The sequence below is a fragment of the Hemicordylus capensis genome, chromosome 3 (assembly GCF_027244095.1).
Source record: "Hemicordylus capensis ecotype Gifberg chromosome 3, rHemCap1.1.pri, whole genome shotgun sequence".
NCBI lineage: Eukaryota > Metazoa > Chordata > Lepidosauria > Squamata > Cordylidae > Hemicordylus > Hemicordylus capensis.
This window is the reverse complement of record NC_069659.1, coordinates 65851771-65872015: the sequence shown is the minus strand read 5'-3', so window position 1 is coordinate 65872015 and position 20245 is coordinate 65851771.

Below are 20245 nucleotides of genomic sequence, written 5' to 3'. Positions count from 1 at the left end.
CCCTCTCCCTATTGGCCCCTCAGAGTGAGGGAGATAATGAAGAAAATAGGGAGGGGTGGCGCTCATGGGGCCTCAGGAGCTGGGGGGCTTGGGTTCTTTGAACCCATCTGCTCAATTATAGCTGGTAACTCTAATTTAGGGTTGGGCGTTTTGGGTTTTTTTCTGTTTTGTTTTTGGCACGAATCTGAAACACCTCCATTTTGTTCTTTGTTCAAAACCATCCTGTTCAAAACACCCCAATTTTGTTCTTTGTTCAAAATTGCAAAATCCGAATCTGAAACATTTTGGATTTTAGGCCCCGGGGCAAAACTAGTGGGTGGGGGTGGTAGTGCCCAATGGGTGGAAGCTACCATCCAAATTTCAGAGGAATTGGGCAAAGGGTGGATTTTTGGTGAATTTTTGAAGTTTAACATTTTTCCCATAAGGAATAATGGAGGTTTCAGCAAAAGTATAGCTTCATGTTGGGGGGAAAGGGGTGGCCCAGAGCAGAGTAGGGTGGGTGGTAGTGCCCAGTGGGGGCAAGGAAGCAAACAGAATTATTTCAAAGGAATTGGGCAGAAGGTTGATTTTTAAAGATTACATTTATGCGTCTTTAAGGTTCTTCCCCATAGGGTATGATGGAGGTTTCAGCAGCCCCATAACTGCACTTGGGGGGCACTGGGGAGACCCAGCGCGAGTGGTGGTGTAGAGCACATAGGGTGCCAACCACCCCCATGGTTTGCTAAACCATGGGGTACTGGGTTCTGTTGTTTCTGAGATGTTATGTGTGTAGATTCTCTGGTAGCATATGAGAGTGGACTCATGGTTTGTCATTGAAAATCTCATATGCTACCAGAGAATCTATACTCAGAACACCTCAGAAACAACATATCCCAGCACCCCATGGGTTAGCAACCCATGGGGGTGGTGGGCACCCTATGTGCACTACACCACCACTCGCTCTGGGCCACCCCAGTGCCCCCCAAGTGGAGTTACGGGGCTGCTAAAATCTCCATTATTTCCTATGGGGAAAATCTTAAAGACGCATAAACTTCAACAAATCACATATAATCAGCCCTTTGCCTAATTCCTTTGGAATCTGGGTTGTGGCAGCCTGGCAGGCACCCACTGGGGCACTACATCCCAACCCATACTTCTGCCCCTGAATCCATTCCCAGGCTGGCAGGCTGGGCTCAGGCTAGCAACAAGGCAGGCATAGGCAATGGCATGGCATCATGCCAACTTGAGGCATGCAATGCTGCAAACTAGTTCTCTCTCTCTCTCTCTCTCTCTCTCTCTCTCTCCAATGAGGCAGAAAGGCAGAATGGCGACTACTAACTTACTGAATGAATCAAAATTCTCTCCTTGAACTCCACCCCACCCTTGCCCCTTCTTCAACCTTCCCCTGGCCAATGTGGGGTCAGTAAAGAGTGGCAAGAGGCAAAAGAGACAATGGGCAACAAGGAGGGAATCATCAGCAGGTCAGCCCATGCTTTAGTTCACCGATCAGAAGGCTGGAAGGGCGGGAAATTCAAAGAGATGTCAAACACAAAATGGAAACTGACTCAGAGATCGCCACAAAATAGAAGTCTGAAACAACAAAACGTTTTGTAGCCAAAACAGGGATGTTTTGTTTTGTATACAAAACATTTTGTATCTGGAAAATGGGTGTTTTGTTTGTCTACAAAACACCCGAAACGGGCTGTTTTGGGTACAAAACGTTTTGTATCTGAAACGTTTCGCACATCCCATTTCACTAGCACAAGAACAGTGCTTAAGGACTTTGCATGAGGAGTAATCTTAGTTCTAGACTAATTTTTGCCCTAGAGGAAGATGTTTCCACTACCTCTAGTACATCATGGGACACTAGCTAACTATTTCACAAAATGTTGCACAACACATTGCACAACTTCTAGTGCAAATGGAGCACCAACTAATTTTTGCACAATCTTGCATATATTGGAAGAGGTTTTCCACTAGTGGTTCTGTAGCACAAACCACTTTGAGGCATGTATTTTCTCACATTATGCCAATGCAACACTAGTTGGATCATGCCCATAGTATATTATTTGATGCAAAAATAAACTGGTGCTAAATCTCAATTACATTTTGCATTCCAATCAAGAATTAACATTTCTAATTGGATCTCAACTGAAGATAAACTGTTTCTCTTTGTAAAATAGTCTACAAAAATAACCAAAAAGATCCCCCATAATACTAGCCAATGGAAAAAAAGAATAACCACAATGTGATGGGAAATGACTATATTGGAAAGTATATTTAAAAATGATAGAGTCCATGGACTATATATCAAAATAGAACAATGGAGTCCCTAAGATGAAATTGTTGGTGAAGACGTCCACACACTGCAGTGACCCAGTGACCTCCGTTTCTAAACAGTTCTTTATCAAGTGCTGGTGGACATGGTTCTTGTGAGCTGACATTAATCAGTATACTCAAATTTCTTGATAATAAACCGGTTGTATAGCCAAATGTAGTAGAAAGATTCTTGTCTCAAAAAAAATTGAGCTGAAGCAACATTCAATATTGTGCTACCTCTTCTGTTGCTTCTAGAAAATGCTCTTGTGAAAGTAGGTGACCTACTTTGATATATAGTCCGTGAACGCTATTGTTTTTGAATATACTTTCCAATATAATTATTTTCCATCATATTGTGATTATTCCTTTCCTTCCATTGGCTAGTTTTATGGGGGATCCTTTAGGTTCTTTTTGTGGTAAATATGTATCATCCCAATATGCTATATATTTTTTGTAGAATAGTCTACACCATAGGCACATTCCACAGACATTTTGTGTATATAAGTCCCATTAATCGCAATGCAAAGGATCTAAGCAGACATAACTTAAATTTAAAACCAAAACCAAAACCCATTTCCAGCACTTTCTGAATTTTTCATTTGAACCAGCTGTTCCCTCTACAATTTGCAGGACACATTTTCTACTTTTTATCCTATATCTCCTCCTGGGGATTTTTAATGGAACTGAGGATAACAATAGATGATCAAAAAAGGATTCTAGTTGTTTTTTTGACTACTTGTAAATGCCTTATAACTGTTCATGACAAACATGTATTACTTATTTCTAAAATATTTATCCCACATTACCAGCCCAAGCTGGATAGATAAAAAGCATTGAAATACAGTAACATCACAATATAAAAGATTCAGTACCATTGGTCTGGCCATTACACATATGGATACTGCAAATATTTGATATTCATTTAATGGGAATTACCTATTTTCCCTGAGAAATACAGAACACCCATCTGATACTTACGACTCAGCTCCAGTTGAATTATTTGATAGAACAGATGCACTCCATCCACAGCAAACACTTCTGCTGTATAGATCCCAGTATCCTCCAGCCGTGTGGGGCACAAACTCAGACTACCATTAGTAAAGATACAGATTTTGTTGTCATTTTTGCAGGCTGGCACATTCTGATTTTTCATCCTCCCCACTAAGGACATGCCTTTTTTCCAAGTCACTTCATGCACGTGGCTTTCTGGTTTCCTATTCTCCAGCTCAAGGAGCACACAATCACCCAGAGTTTTGTTGATTAGAATACCCTCTTGTTTGGTTTCTAATAATACAGAGGAAAATGCATTGGACAGACATTTAATTCAGTTCCTCCACTCCATTTTTTAAAAAGTAAATATTAAATAAGCCTGAAATGAATTTGAAACATGCTAATTCACAAAACTTGGTATTTCGTGACATTCAAATATTTGGATTTCAAAGATACATCTCAAATTTCAGCCATAAAATTGATAACACAATAGTAAATCCAAGTCTCAATGTTCAAATCAGGGTGATTGCATTTATTTCCCTTCTGAAAGCAGAATAACATAGACATAGAATACACCAGAATCAAATGTTGGAATTTAATTTCAGCCCTGTTGCATCATACCCAGGCATTACTAACCCCCCCCACCCCCCACACACACAAAAATAATGTATAGTAGGTGCATGAACTGCAAATTGGTAGGCTGGTTATTCCAGGTAGCCACAACAACATTCTGGCCAATTCAGCCTGCTCTCAGCTTCTTCTAAACTCCCAGGATTTGCCCTTCAGGGGCATAGCTACAATTGAACGAAGATAACTAATATATTTGGCAGGCCCCCTGAGGAAGTGGGGTCTGCTAGCTGAGTGACAGCTTGCACTTTGCTCTCCCCTTCATGCCTCCCTGCCCCCCATTCTCTGAAGAAGAAGGGGAGCAGGGGCCCATCTTCATGTTTGCCCCAGGGCCCACTCCAACCTTCTTATGCCCCTTCTGCCCTTGTTCACCCCCACACCCAAAAGGGCTTAAATCACAGAGGTATGTAATATTGCCCCGTATGTCTTGCAATTGGGGCACAGCTCCATTCCCCAGCACTCACGCTGCTCACTACTCAAACAATTGTTTGGCTTGTACACCACATATACATCTATCATTTATCAACATGTACATGTATCATCTGGAAAGTCCCTGATACTAGCTGGTTATAGGCAACATTTTCAGTTTATCCTGTGGTTGCCTGCAAAGGTGCCCATTAAATCAAATGGGAAGCTGGTTGTCTACTATATCTGATCGCCATGTGAATGTATTTGACCATTTCTCTACTACAAACAAAAATGTGGGGAAATAGGGGCATGGCAAAATTCTCTTCACTACATGCCCAGATACTGTGGATAATCAGCTTTCCATGTGGTTAGCCATGTACTACGATAAACAAAATGGTAGCCTACAGCATCATTTTTTCAATGGACTGGGCTTTCATTTTACATCAGTCATAAAGTACAACTGCAAAATTCTCTGATAGAAACAGCTTAAAAAAAATCACAGAAGTGAGACTCAAAAAAGCCCAATGAGTTCCGTTCTATTTCAAAGGTTTCTACACACCAGCCTCCCACAGATCAATCCAGACCATAGTTTGTCACAAACAGAAAGAAGATTCACAGAGGGCAAAGATATATAAGAATATCAGTACAAATACCCAACATCATGTTTTTCCTTTTCCAGGTCGTGTCAGCAAAGTGTTGGCTCTCTTGAGAGAAAGTAAGAGATTCATCTAGAGTCTCATTTGCAAGTATGTCATCGCCATAGACTGAAAATATAAGAAAAGAAATTTATAGAAAAAGATCACAGTGTTTTTTGTAGCACAAGGAAAGATAAAAATGAACATTTCTAAATTCCAGCTGAAAACTTTAAAAAAAACAAAAAACTTTTTAGTGTAAGCACCTATAAGGAAAGTTCTTATTTTCTAGTGCCCCCACCCTGCTTTGGGCTTGTCACATGGTCTTACTTTCGGCAATAAAACAATCCAAAATGGTTTACCAGTTTCCTCACTGCCAGGCCTGTAACCAGCCTCCAAAAATTTTTTTTGTTGGGGATTGCAGAAGTCAGGGGAGGCAGGTTATAAAATGTTCAGTGAAAACAGTCAGTGAGGCTGAGGAGGAAAGAGAATTGTTTGGTGTGGCAGGTACACACCATGCCACTAGCTTATTCTGATACTCTAACTAGCTACTAGAGACCTTAAAACCTATTCTAGTCTTTCATTAATCATTAGCATAAATACTTTCACAATCTATATCCTCAAGAATCACATCCTCCGCGCCCCCATGCAGTATCTAATGTTACAAATGATTGTGAAGTGCGCTGGGGTGCGGGGGTGGGATGTGGAAAGCAAGCATACCTTTTTTTTAAAATCATAGATACGATCCCATACAAACCTTGGCTTCAGTTTCTTACTATGACCTGTGTACCATTACTAAGTATTGACTTCTATTGGTTTGCATGCTATACTGTTATTACAGATTATATTTTGTGCAGTATTATTTTGTGTTCGTCACTCTTGCTAAATACATGTGGCTCCTCTTTTAGTGAAGTACTTTCGAATACAACTAGAATGTTGTATTCTAGTAGAATGCACTTTCGAATACAACTAGAATGTTGTACATTAAAGCATTTGAAGATTTTACTATAATTCACCCCAAAACATGCCACAGTCTGTCCACAAACCAATTACAGCCTTGAATCAGCACTTACTTTGATGGGACTAGAATGGCTTAAATACAAGTATTCTGGATATTGTGAATTATAGCCACTGTCTGTCTAATCCTACAAATATAAATGCCATACATAGCTAGTGATTTCCATGAGATGTTTGATCGATTGATTGATTGATAAAGTGCCATCAAGTCAGTGTCTACTCTTAGCGACCACATAGATAGATTCTCTCCAGGATGATCTGTCTTCAACTTGGCCTTTAAGGTCTATCAGTGGTGCATTCATTGTTGTCATAATCGAGTCCATCCACCTTGCTGCTGGTCATCCTCTTCTCTTTCCTTCAACTTTCCCCAGCATTATAGACTGCTCAAGGGAGCTGGGTCTTCACATAATGTGTCCAAATTGTGATAGTTTGAGCCTGGTCATTTGTGCCTGGAGTGAAAATTCTGGATTGATTTGTTCTATGATCCATTTGTTTGTTTTCCTGGCTGTCCATGGTATCCTCAAGCTACCATGAGATATTTACCTGGATGTAATTAATTTATCTCCGAACCAAAAGAAACTTACCTCGAAGAACAAGAATTAACTGGATAGTAAAACAAGAAAATGCTTCAAAATTCATTTTGCTAAGGTGTTATAGTACACTAGCAAATTAATCTTTCAGGTTCTGTCTATGCGAACATAGTTTCCCCTGCCTAGAAATGATTAAAAACTCTCTTCTGGGCTCAGAATAACATTCTCAGAAATAGGGGTGGGTTGGAAAACAAAGTCCTCAAAATAGAAATGTGGCCATTTCTATTCACTGTGACTAGCACTCATAAAGCAATTTGTTGGTAAACATGGCCATCTCAAGCAATGACATGGTTTGAACAAGATATAAAAGGAAAGCTACAGAAATAAAACCATTTATGGCAAGCGTTTACTAGAGCAAAAATAGAAATCATAGATAAGAGCTGAAAAGCGGCTGAGAGATGTGAGAAGCCTCTTCATGAGGCTGAAGAACCTGTTTCAGGTATAAACTTTGGAATGCAATTTTTAATTATACTTGCTTATACTTTCTTATAAGCATCATCCAGCCAAAGTTCCACATTTTAAAGACTGATTGATTTAAGCTGAAGAAGTGTAAGCATGTTCTCCCCTTATCCACTGAAATTAATGGGATTTCAAAGTGCTCAACTTTGGCTGTATTGAACCCATATATGTTCAACAATAATTTATCACTATCAGTACAATCTGCATTCTCTGTAAATGATGAGATGCAAAGGAAAGAAAACCCATTATCTCTATTGTAAAAATGTATGAAAAACTACTAATATCTAATGTGTATGAGAATAATACACTAGTTAAAGGATGGGATGGTCCAATATTGAAAAGACATTCTATGAAGTGTGGAGAGAGAGAGATTTTGAAGGAGCAAGGATATTTTCTCCACCTTGTTAAATTATAGCTGTGCCCTTGGATGAATTGTTGGATTGTTTTGCCTAATGAAATACTGTTTATTTATTGTTGGATATATTTTACTACTACTACTACTACTACTACTACTACTACTACTACTACTATGAATATCTATATATTTTTATTTATTTTATTTATTTATTAATAAATTATAATGTTTAACTGTTTTAACTTTTATGTGTGTTTTAATTGTTGTTAGCCACCCAGAGACGTAAGTTTGGGCGGGGTATGCATTTAATAAATAAATAAAATATGGGCGCATGCGTGCTGGTATTTACATGACTTCCTGGCAACGACGGGGGCAGGGGCAGCAGGGAGGAACGCTGCCGCCCCCAAAACTTCAATTCTGAATACAGCGCCGGAGGGGGAAGAGCAGCGGGAGGGGTAAGTACTACCCCCCCACCCTTAAAGTTCGACACATACCCCTCAGTGCCGGACCGCTGGACCGGCCCAGTTCCGAACCGCTTCGGAGTCCTCCAACATGGCCTCCGAACCAGTTCGTGCACATCCCTAACCATGTGCAGCATTCCAGAGCATGCCCCAGAAGTCGCCACAGCTGATGCACCAGGAAGCCTTGTCCTCCTTGTGCTCATCACAGTTACAGCATTTGACTGAAGAAGGAAATGTTGTACATGTGATGCATTTCCAGAATTGCCCACCATCACACTTTTCCAGAAACGCCTTCCATCATGCTTACAGAATTTGCCTATTCAGAGAAACATCGTGACCATGATGAGTGCAGGGAAGATGAGGCTTCTCAACGTGTCACCACCGGGGGCAGGACTTCCAGTCATACACACGGTTACAGTGTTCCTCTCCCTCCCACCCTGTTTTGTGTGAACAGGGCTTTGGTCTCAGGGTGTTGTGTTTTCTAATTCTGCTTCCTGCTTGGCTTAACCCCTAGCTTCTTGGCTCTGACTTTTGACTCATCCTTCATGTCTGGTTCCTGTTAGCTGCTTAGCTTGACCCCTGACTTTGGCTCTGACTTTTGATCTGACTGCTGATCCCAGGTGGTTTGCTCAATTTGACCAAACCGGATTGGGCATGTTCGGTTTTGGCATCCCCAAACTTGAGGCCTGGTTCAGTTCGAATTCGAACCAGTTCGGGCCTGATTTAAGGGTGCCATCCATGTTTAAATTATTAGGGGGGAAAGATGGACTCACCACTGCCACAACCACCTCCAGGTTCAGCGGCCCCAGGGAGAGGCCTCCAGTGGCTTCCCCCTCCCTCCACTGGCCTCCCCCCAGTTTCCAAATGGCCGTTTTGGCCCATTTTGAGGTTGTTTCAACCCTTTGAGAGTGTGTGATGGCCATTTTGGAGGCCACCAAACATGCACATGGGTCATTTGCATGGCTGGGTCGGCTGCAGTGGGCCTGTAGCCACAGCAGCACTCCCTGGGGCACCCAACCCAGCAGTGGCAGTGAGTCCTTTTTTAAAAAAACAAACCTAATTATATCATGTTTGACACCCCCAAAATGGGCCTGAACCGGCCCGGGGGATTCGGCTTGACCTCAAGCTGGGCTGTTTTGGTTTGAGGTCAAGCTGGCTCGCACATATCTAGTCTGCTGGCTTGACCCCTGGCTTTGGTTCTGACTTTCAGTTCGTATTTCATTCCTGGCTCCTGTTGTACACTCTGCTTTGACCGTTGGTTTTAACACAGACTTCTGGCTTGCTTCCTGACCCCAGTTCCTCGTTGACTCTCTTGCTCCTAGTCCTCTGCTGTCTTCAGACTCTGACCCACCCTTTGGTGGTTGTCCATGACCCAACTCTGACAGATATATGCAAAATATTATTAGTGGCTGAATAAGCCTCAAGTCTGATGCATAAAGTTGAGAACAAAATAGTCAAGTGTATTTCTAGTATATAGAAAATATGTGTGCTTTGGAATCATTTATCCAAATTTCACATTGTTGATCTATAGAAATTGCCTGGCTATACTACGACTACTACTACTACAATTATTTATAAACCACATTTCAACAAAATATGTTTTCAAAGTGGTTTACATGGGGGGAGGGGTTGTTCCAGTCCCCAAAGGGCTCACAGTATAAAAAGAAACACAAAGGCAGACCCCAGCAAGAGCCACTGGAGGGATGCTGTGCTGGGGTTGGATAGGGGCTAGTTGCTCTCTCTCTCTCTCCCTGCTTAACATAAAAAGAATAACCACTTTGAAAGGTACCTCTTTGCTCAGTTAGCGGGAGAGAAGGAGAGACACTTTACTGTTTTGCAAGTAAAGAGAATACTTGCATTCAAATTCTGAACTGACTCCTGTAATGAGGTTGATAGAAGTAAATTGAACATGCATTAGGTCCACATTTTTGAATCAAGATCACATACATGGATGTCCTTGTGTGCTGGTTTGGACAATACTGTCTGCCAGCCTTGTCCACCACATGCATACACCACTGCATACATCCTGCTCCACATCCCAGCATGCTGTTCCACTGCATATTCAGGGGGGGGGGAACAGTGTACAGAGTGGGGGAGGGGAACCTGCACATGTATGCCCCTCATCAAGTAGCAGAATGGTTATCATCAGAACTGGCCCAGTTAGATTATATTGTTCTCTCCATTTTTCAGACATTAATATAGTGTCATAATCTTCATTCATAACATCTGTAAAACAAATATACTGAGCTGCATCCAGTTCTTCCAAATACACAGTTTTGGGTTACCCCATATTGCCAATGGGTTATTCTGTATTGGTCACAGTGAATTATGATATGGCTCAGGCTCCAGTTCATTGTAGCCAAACAGCTCTTGTTGAAATAGGTAGAACAAATACTTTATTCAGGTAACTAGAAGATAATAAAGACTTAACAGCCAATGATATATGAATTTCTTAGTATTTGTACATTAGTTTTTACCACAAGTTTATCCCCTCCTCCTCCTCCTCGTCCCTCCACCATCATGTGGAAGAAACAATGAACTGAGCCATTTATGCTTCCTTTTCCATCCTTACTCAGTTGAAAATGTGGTTAGTGTTACATATCAGTTGCTGCCCAGAAATACTGTATGTATAACATGGGCACCTGTGGCACCGTGCCTCTTGTTCATTCCTGCTCATGGTATGCTCACCCATACCATGGGTGTATTGACACACAAGACCTGACCACTCCCCGGAAAGATCACCAGAAATGCCCATACCACTGCTGCTGCAAACAATTCATGGGAGCTTTGATTCCTGCTCTCTGTTTGCAAGTGTGGCATTCACACTTCACTAATGGTGCTTGGCATTAAATCCAATTTAGCAAGAGCGTAATTCCAAGCATCTCCTGGGGAAGCAGCAGTAATATTGTGTGTCTGTTACAAATGCACCATTCTCCATACTTTGTTATTCATAGCATGGCATGAACACACAGGCAGCCACATTTTTGTCAGCATGAAGGGTACAATGAGGGCAATCTAGGAGTAGTTCAGTCTAGGGGTGTGCACAAAACCTGCTGGCCGGCTGGCCAAACTGGACTCGATCCAGACCGGGTCAGTTCGCTTTTGCCCCCCTTGAATCCCTCGGCTTGGGGAGATTAGTGAATTTTTTTAATTTTTATTTTTTAATTATTTACCCCCCTCCGGGTGACTTCTTCAGAGCTACAGGGGAGAGGTCCCCAGAGGTTCCCCCTTTAATTTATTTAACATATTTCTATACCACCCAAACTCACATTTCTGGACAGTTTACAACAGAAAGATTAAAACATTAATTAAAACAAAATAAATGATAACAGTAAAGACTGACACAATACAACAATTTAAATTATTTTTAAGATTTGAAATTTTTTAAAAACTATTAAAACACTATTTAATTAAAAGCCTGGGTAAACAGATGCATCTTTAAAGACTTTTTAAAAGTTGTCAGAGATGGGGAGGCTGTTATTTCAGCAGGGAGCACATTCCAAAGCTTCAGGGCAAAAGCGGAGAAGGCCCATCCCCGAGTGGCAACTTCAGATGGACCTCTCCTGATGATCAGAATGGGTGTTGGGGTTCATAACGAAGAAGGCATTCTCTTAAATACTAGGGCCCAAGCCATTTAGGGCTTTATAGGTTATAACCAGAACCTTGTATTTTGCCCTGAAACTTATTGGCAGCCAGTGTAGCTTTTTCAATATAGGAGTAACATGATCTCTCTGAGATGACCCAGAGACCAACCTGGCTGCCGCATTCTGGACCAACAGTAGTTTCCGGACTACATACAAGGGCAGCCCCACATAGAGCACATTGCAGTAATCTAGTCTGGAGGTTACCAGCATATGTACCACTGTCCTGAGGTCATTTATCTCAAGAAATTTACCCAATGCCAGAGTAGTCTAAACCTCCCTTAATGGAGATGATTCTGTCAGTGCTGTTTTCTCTATAGGGAGGAAATGGAAGTGATCCTTAAAGTTCACTCTGCTAGCAAAGATCTGCCTCATGGTGTAAGCAGAAAAGGCTCCATGGGGCTGCTAGTGGCAAAGTTTCAATTGTAATATTGCTACCAGAAACATCTCTCTGTGTGTAGAAGAACAGTGTTTCCACTGTGACACTTTTAATGTGTTCTTTGCGGACAAATCTTCCTGTTTTGGGGCTGACTTGGACTCCACTACTTCTGCAGTGTCTGTGAAGGAGGTGTCTAGCAATCCCTCTTGCAGTATTCGACTGGATCAGTTTCAATCTGTGACTCCTAAGGATGTGGACAAGCTGCTTGGGGAGGGACAGCCTACCACTTGTTCTCTGTATCCTTGCTCAACTTGGCTACTTCTATCTAGCAGGGAGATTGTTGGAGGTGGCCTAGTTAATAGCATGAATGCATCGCTGAGGGAGGTTAGGGTGCCCCCTTGTTTGAAGGAGGCAATGGTTAGACTGCCTTCCCTGGACTCCTTCGCAATGGATAATAATAGTCCAGTCTCATAAGAACATAAGAACAGCCCTGCTGGATCGGGCCTAAGGCCCATCTAGTCCAGCATCCTGTTTCACACAGTGCCCACCAGATGCCACTCCCAATCTCCCTTGGTTCGGCAAGGTGATTGAGAGGTGGTGGCTGACCAGCTCCAGGCAATTTTGGAGGAAACTGATTATCTAGGCCCATTTCAAACTCGCTTTAGAGCTGGCTATGGGGTTGAGACAGCCTTGGTAGGCCTTATGGATTACCTTTATCAGGGAATCAACAGAGGAAGTGTGACTCTGCTGGTTCTTTTGGATCTCTCGGCAAATCAAATATAATCAAAAATGGTATCCTTTTGGATCGCCCAGGGGAGTTGGGGATAGGGAGCACTGCTTTGCAGTGGTTCCGCTGCTGTTTCTCAGGTAGACTCCAGGTGGTGGAGCTTAGTGAGAGTTGCTCCTCAAAACAGGAGCTGTTATATAGAGTCCCTCAGTGCTCCATTCTGTCACCAATGCTTTTTAATATCTAAATGAAACCGCGGGGTGAGGTCATCAGGAGATTTGGTGCTGGATATTATCAGTATGCTGATGACACCCAAATCTACTTCTCCTTTTCATCTTCATCATAAAGAAATGGCATTTATTCCCTAAATGCCTGCCTACAGGCAGTAATGGGCTAGATGAGGGATAACAAATTGAAACTGAATCCAAGCAAGATGGAGGTGCTCATTGTAGGGGCTCAGAATTTGAGGGATGAGTTAGACCTTCCTGTGCTGGATGGGGTTGCACTCCCCCAGAAGGAGCAGGTACGCAGCTTGGGAGTACTCCTGGACCCAGGCCTCACCTATCTCAGGTAGAGGCTATGGCAGGAGTGACCACACTTGGAGTACTGCGTACAATTCTGGTCACCACATCTTAAAAAGGACATTGTTGAACTGGAGAAGGTATAGAAGAGGGCAACCAAGATGATTAGGGGCCTAGAGCACCTTTCTTAAGAGGCAAGACTACAACACCTGGGGCTTTTTAGTTTAGAAAAAAGACGACTGCGGGGAGACATGATCGAGGTCTATAAAATCATGCATGGTGTGGAGAAAGTGGAGAGAGAGAGATTCTTTTCCCTCTCACACAACACTAGAACCAGCGGTCACTCCATGAAATTGATTGCCAGGAGGTCTAGCACCAACAAACGGAAGTACTTTTTCACACAATGCGTGATCCACTTGTGGAACTCTCTGCCACAGGACATGGTGACAGCCAACAACCTGGATGGCTTTAAGAGAGGTTTGGATGACTTCATGGAGGAGAGGTCTATCAATGGCTACTAATCGGAGGGCTGTGGGCCACCTCCAGCCTCAAAGGCAGGATGCCTCTGAGTACCAGTTTCAGGGGAGTAACAGCAGAAGAGAGGGCCTACCCTCAACTCCTACCTGTGGCTTCCAGCGACATCTGGTGGGCCACTGTGCGAAACAGGATGCTGGACTAGATGGGCCGTGGGCCTGATCCAGCAGGGCTGTTCTTATGTTCTTATGTTCTTATGCTTTCTATCAGCTTTGGCTGATTCGACAGCTGTATCCATTCCTTGAAGAGGACAACCTCAAAACAGTGGTGCATTAGCTGGTAACCTCCAGGCTTGACTATTGCAATGCGCTCTATGTGGGGCTGCCTTTGTATGTAGTTCGGAAATTTCAGTTAGTTCAAAATGCGGCAGCCAGACTGGACTCTGGGGCAACCCAGAGAGACCATATTACACCTGTTTTGAAACAATTGCACTGAATGCCGATATGTTTCCAGGCAAAATACAAAGTGCTGGCTATTACCATTAAAACCTTGAATGGCTTAGGTCCGAGTTATCTTAGCGCCTTCTTCTGCATTATCCCCACCGCACATTAAGGTCATCTTAGGAGGCCCATCTCCAGTTACCACCAGTATGTCTGATGGTGACTCAGAAGCGGGCCTTCTCTGTAGCCACCCCGGGCTGTGGAATGCACTCCCAGCAGAAATACGTAACATAAACATAGCCTCAGCAAACACACAACCCCAGAGCTCAGGTTAAGGGTCCGTTTGAGCTCTTAACCATGGCTAAGAACCAGGTTTAAGAACAGGGATAGGTAGCACTGTCTTGCTGGGATTAGGTCCGATTCCAACCGTTCACATAGCCTGGGTTGCATGTGAGAACAGCCTTGAGTCAATTCAGCACACATGAAATCTTCTAGTCACTTAAGCAGTGGTGGTCATCCCAGTGTGTGTTCCCATTAAATCAAGCAACAGATTTGAGAATGTAGCATTTGAGGGAGCCTGTACCCAGGTTCACTTTTAAAACAAACACATGTACAGTCTTTCACACAAACGTGCACATCTGTACAGGCCATCTGTGCACATGTACAACATAACATAACATTTGAACAGGGCTACAATCAACTCCATGGGCCTGTTCAAATAATGCAGCTGGCAGCACATGTGAAGAAGAAGGAAGTACACCAAGAGCTTGCCCATCGAGACATCAGCAAAGGATGTAAGATAACCTCCGAGTGCACCCCTTGATTGCGTGTGGGGGCTGCTCATCCAAATGGCCCCTAAATGTGTGCTCCACACACTTGTTTTTGAAAATACTCTGAGCATTCGTTTAAGGGTGATTTGGATGAACAGCCTCCACACGTAATCAAGGGACGGAGCAGAAGGGCATTGGAAGGTTCTCTACAGAGGTCCTGATGGGCGTGCACTCTTTTGGCGTGCCCCATTCATGTGTGCTGTTGCTGGCTATCATTTGAATCAGGCCCATATGGACTGAATATGTATCTCTTTCTCTCGCTTCCCTCCAGTATTAAAACACTGGCTTTACAGCACTAGGGACAAAAAGAAGAGAACCAGAAGAGAGCCAAGTATTTGCAGCCCCATGGCTCAGCTTTGTGCGGAACAGATGATGTGGAGGCCGCACATATGCTCTATCCTCTAGGCCTTTCTTTTGCTCTTCAGCATGTTGTTGTTGTTTTTAAATCATACACAAACTTTTTCAAGTTCCAAGCAATGGAGTTAAATATGTCTTGATCCCCTTTTTTGCCAGGAGAAGACAGTGAACCTGAAACAATTCCACAGGAGAAATCTTCTGAGTGTGTATGTTCACAAAGAGTGCAGCTGCTTACAATGAAAACAACGGCTCTTGTTCCCAACCTGGGGAATCCCTCTGCAAGCCAACTCAATTTGCCATCACAGCACACAATGAACTTTCCAGCTGGTCAACTTGCTTGGGAGGGGAACTTGAGGAACTTCAAATAGCCATGGTCCTCCAGCTGACACCCAGAGCAGCGAGGCTGAAAGCATGTTCTGAATGTAGCAAGAGCTTCAGTCGGAGTGTCCACTTGGTCTAGCATCCAAGGCTGCACACTGGAGAGAAGCCTTAGAAGTATAATGAGTATTGAAGGTGTTTCGGCCAGAGTGTGCATCTCATAAGAACAGCCCTGCTGGAGAAGGCACAAGGCCCATCTAGTCCAGCATCCTGTTTCACACAGTGGCCCACCACATGCCTCTGGGGAGCCCACAGGCAAGAGGTATGTGCATGCCCTCTCTCCTGCTGTTGCTCCCCTGCAACTGGTATTGAGAGGTATTGTGCCTCTGAGGCTGGATACGGCCCATAGCCATCAGACTAGTAGCCATTGATAGACCTGTCCTCCATGAAGCAGGAGAGGTCTAAGCCCCTTCTAAAGCCATCCAAGCTGGTGGGCCTTCACCACATCCCATGGCAAGGAATTCCATAGATTAATTATGCGCTGTGTGAAAAAGTACTTCTGCTTATCGGTCCTAAATTTCCCAGCCTTCAGTTTCATAGAGTGACCCCAGGTTCTACTGTTGTGAGAGAGGGAGAAAATTTCTCTCTGTCTACCCTCTCCACTCCATGCATAATTTTATACACTTTGATCATGTCTCCCCTCAGTCGCCCCTTTTCCAAGGTAAAGAGCCTCAGATGCTGTAGCCTAGCCTCATAAGGAAGGTGCTCCAGGTCCCTGATAATTTTGGTTGCCCTCTTCTGCACCTTTTCCAGTTCTATAATATCCTTCTTAAGATACGGTGACCAAAGCTGTACGCAGTACTCCAGATGTGGCTGCACCATAGATTTGTATAAGGGCATCATAATATTAGCATTTTTATTTTCAACCTCCCTCCTAATGATTCCTAGCATGGAATTAGCTTTTTTCACAGCTGCCGTGCACTGAGACGACACTTTCAATGAGCTGTCCACCACGACCCCAAGATCTCTCTCCTGGTCAGTCACCGACAGCTCAGATCCCATCAGCGTATATGTGAAGTTGGGTTTTTTTGCCCCTATGTGCATCACTTTACACTGGCTAACATTGAATTGCATTTGCCATTTTGTTGCCAACTCCCTCAGTTTTGAGAGATACTTTTGGAGCTCGCCACAATCTGTTTTGGATTTAACTGCCATAAATTGTTAAATGTCATCTGCAAATTTGGCCACCCTACTGTCTACCCCAACTTCTAGTTGAATAAATTCAAAAACACTGGTTCCAGTACCGATCCCTGGGGGACCCCACTTCCTACCTACCTCCATTGTGAAAACTCTCCATTTATTTCTACTCTCCGTTTCCTGTCCTTCAACCAGTTACTGATCCACACATGAACCTGTCCCCTTATTCCATGACTGCTAAGTTTACTCAAGAGACTTTGGTGGGGAAATTTATCAAAAAGCTTTTTAGAAGTCCAAGTATACTATGTCAACTGGATCACCTTTATGCACATGCCTGTTGACACTCTCAAAGAACTCCAAAAGTTTAGAGAGGCAAGACTTTCCCTTGCAGAAGCCATGCTAGTTCTCCTTCAACAAGGCCTGTTCTTGTATATGCTTAACAATTTTGTCCTTAAGTATGTTTTCCATCAATTTACCCGGCACCAAAGTTAAGCTGACCGGCCTGTAATTTCCCGGATCCCGCCTGGATTCCTTCTTGAAAATTGGGGTCACATTGGCTACTTTCCAGTCCTCTGGTAGAGAGCTTGATTGTAGGGACAAGTTATATATTTTTGCTAGGAGATTGGCAATTTTACATTTGAATTCCTTCATAACTCTTGGGTGGATGCCATCTGGCCCTGGCAATTTGTTAATTTTTAGCTTTTTCAATAACATCTTCCCTTGTCACCTCAAATTCGTTCAGTTACTCAGCCGCTAAACCTGAAAAACTCAATTCTGTAGAGGGTATATGGTCAGTATCCTCTGTCATGATGACAGATGCAAAGACCTCATTCAGATTATCTGCAATCTCCTTATCCTCCTTAATAATCCCTTTCACATGCTCATTATCTAAAGGTCCAACCTCTTCCCTGGCAGGTTTTTTACTTCTGATATATTTAAAGAAATTTTTGTTATTTCCCCTTGACACTTCTAGCTATATGAAACTCTCTCTTTCATTCAGGATTGGGCCTGATCCTGGCAGGCACCTAAGTAGCAAACCCACCTAGGCAGACATCCTCCAAAACGAGGTTAGAAGAGCGAGCACTCTCCTAACCCCGTTTCTGTGGTTGTCTGACAACTGTGTCTGCTTGCATAATGCTCTGGGTGGCAGGATGACGCATCCTAGCACCCCAGCCCTCCGAGCTACCTGCAGCAGCAGGTGATCCACCTGAAGGTGATCCACCCGAAGAGGACACCCTCAATTGTCTGCAGGGAGGTAAACTCTTTAGGGCTTCTTCTTCCCCGCTAACCTTGCCCTTTCTCAATGCTCATGAGAAAGGGCTCGTTGTTTTGCTGTTTGTATTGCGTCCCTGAGATGGTTTTTTTCTACTTTAGGATGGGGGCATAACTTTAATATTTACATAAAATAAAATATGTTTCTAAATATCAAGTTAGAATATTGTTAAATGGAACTTCTTGTGGTAATCATTTTGTGGAGGAAGAACAATCTCTCAATGAGAAAGTGGAGAGAACTGGTTTTGTGGTGGTCAACTGGTGTTGACTCCTGGCGACCACAGAGCCCTGTGATTGTCTTTGGTAGAATACAGGATGGGTTTACTATTGCCATCTCCCACACAGTATGAGATGGTGCCTTTCAGCATCTTCCTATATCGCTGCTGCCCAATATAGGTGTTTCCCACATCCTGAGAAACATATCCTGGGAAACATACCAGTGGGGATTCGAACCAGCAACCTCTTGCTTGCTAGTCAAGTCATTTCCCCGCTGTGCCATTAGGTGGCTTGGTAGCAAGCATGAATTATCCTCTTTACTAAGCAGGGTCTGCCTTGGTTTGCATTTGGATGGGAGACTAGATGTGAGTGCTTTAAGATACTCCCTTTAGGGGATGGGGCTGTAGCTGAGTGGCAGAGCATTTTCTTGCATCAGATCCCAGGTTCACTCCCTAACAAGATCTGCAGGTTGGGCTGGAGGAGACCCACCTGAAATCTTACAGTTTCTTTTTAATTGTATGATCCATTGTTAGCTGCCATGGGGTGGGGGTGGGTGGGGGCTTTGAGAATGAAAGGCAGGATATTGAGCTATCAAAGAATCATCCTTAGTAAATAAAGTTGCAGAATGAAATAAAAATACTAAGATGGTTTTGAGTTCTCTGAGTGGTTCGTAATAATTTAAATAACAGTTTTAGCCATCATCTTTATAGCCACTTTTCACATTAGTAAACTAATGTGATGTATCGTGTCTATCAGGTGGTATATAAGCATGACAGGTAGGTATGTAGGTAGGTATGTAAGCCATGATTATTCTCCTGTGATAGTGAATTGAGGTTTAGAGACAGAGACTTGTGTCAATGAGTGCGGTTAATTCATGATTTTCAACCCAAGAGAAAATTGGTTTCTAGAAAGGCATAGCCAAACGGGAGCCATAGAGGAAAGAAAAAGTAACATTTTGGGCTTGGGAAAATAACTTCTAATATCTCTAACAATAAAGAATTGGGATGTGATTCTCTCCCTATGCAACAGTTTAAAAATGTCGGTGGAAATTGTGCTTAAAGAATTATTTGCACTTGTAAACTAAACACCTCTGAGGGTTTGTCTTAAAATAAAATATCCGGCCTAGCTATTCAGTACTAAGCTTGTACCTCAAAGTTCAGTATCTGCACAGGTCCCATGGCAATTAACAAAAGAGAGCACCCACCACTAGAACAGTATGAGGATTGATTCCACCATTTCTGCTCCCACATGCAAGAAAGGTGTCTCACAACATAACACCAGAACAAAAAGCCAGCCACAATACAATAAATAAATGCATAATAAAAAGCAGGAAGTATGGGAATGGCTTAGACAGACACAGACACAGACACACACACACACCCCTCCACATCACTCCAAAAACTCTCTAGAAAAGAGCAGGGTTGTTGTTTTAGGCTATTTCTGAAAGGATAATAGAATGGATCAACCAAAGCTCCCTTGGGAGAATGTTCTGCAAGGTTGCGGGGTGGGGGTGGGGGAATAGCCACCCAGAACCTTACATTGCACCTGGAAATTAACTGAAAGTCAGTACATAAGTTTTATTGGAATGTTAATATGTGTAGTGCTGAGTTCCAGACAACAGTCTGACTGGCTACTACATTCTGAACCCAACTGCAGTTTCCAAAAGGTCTTAAATGGCAAGCCACATGGAGTGCATTAATTACACCAGTCATTTCATCTTATACGAAAGCATTTGAGACAGCAGCACGGCCATAATTTCCCAGGAGAGGACCCAGATGGCACACCACACAAAGCTGTTGCAAAACACTCCCAATAAAAGCCTCCAACAACTGCACTGGGTCCAGGAGCTTTCCCAAACTGGTCTCACTGGACAGATGAAAAGCAGAAGCCGCGTTGGGTGTCATTATCAACATACTGATGACAAAATCCCAGCCCAAATCTCCCAAAGAAAGCCTCACTAATAAATTAGTAAATGTGGTGCTCCAGTCCAGCTCTCTTTGGAGCACTTGCATATCCATATGTGCCTACAATCCACA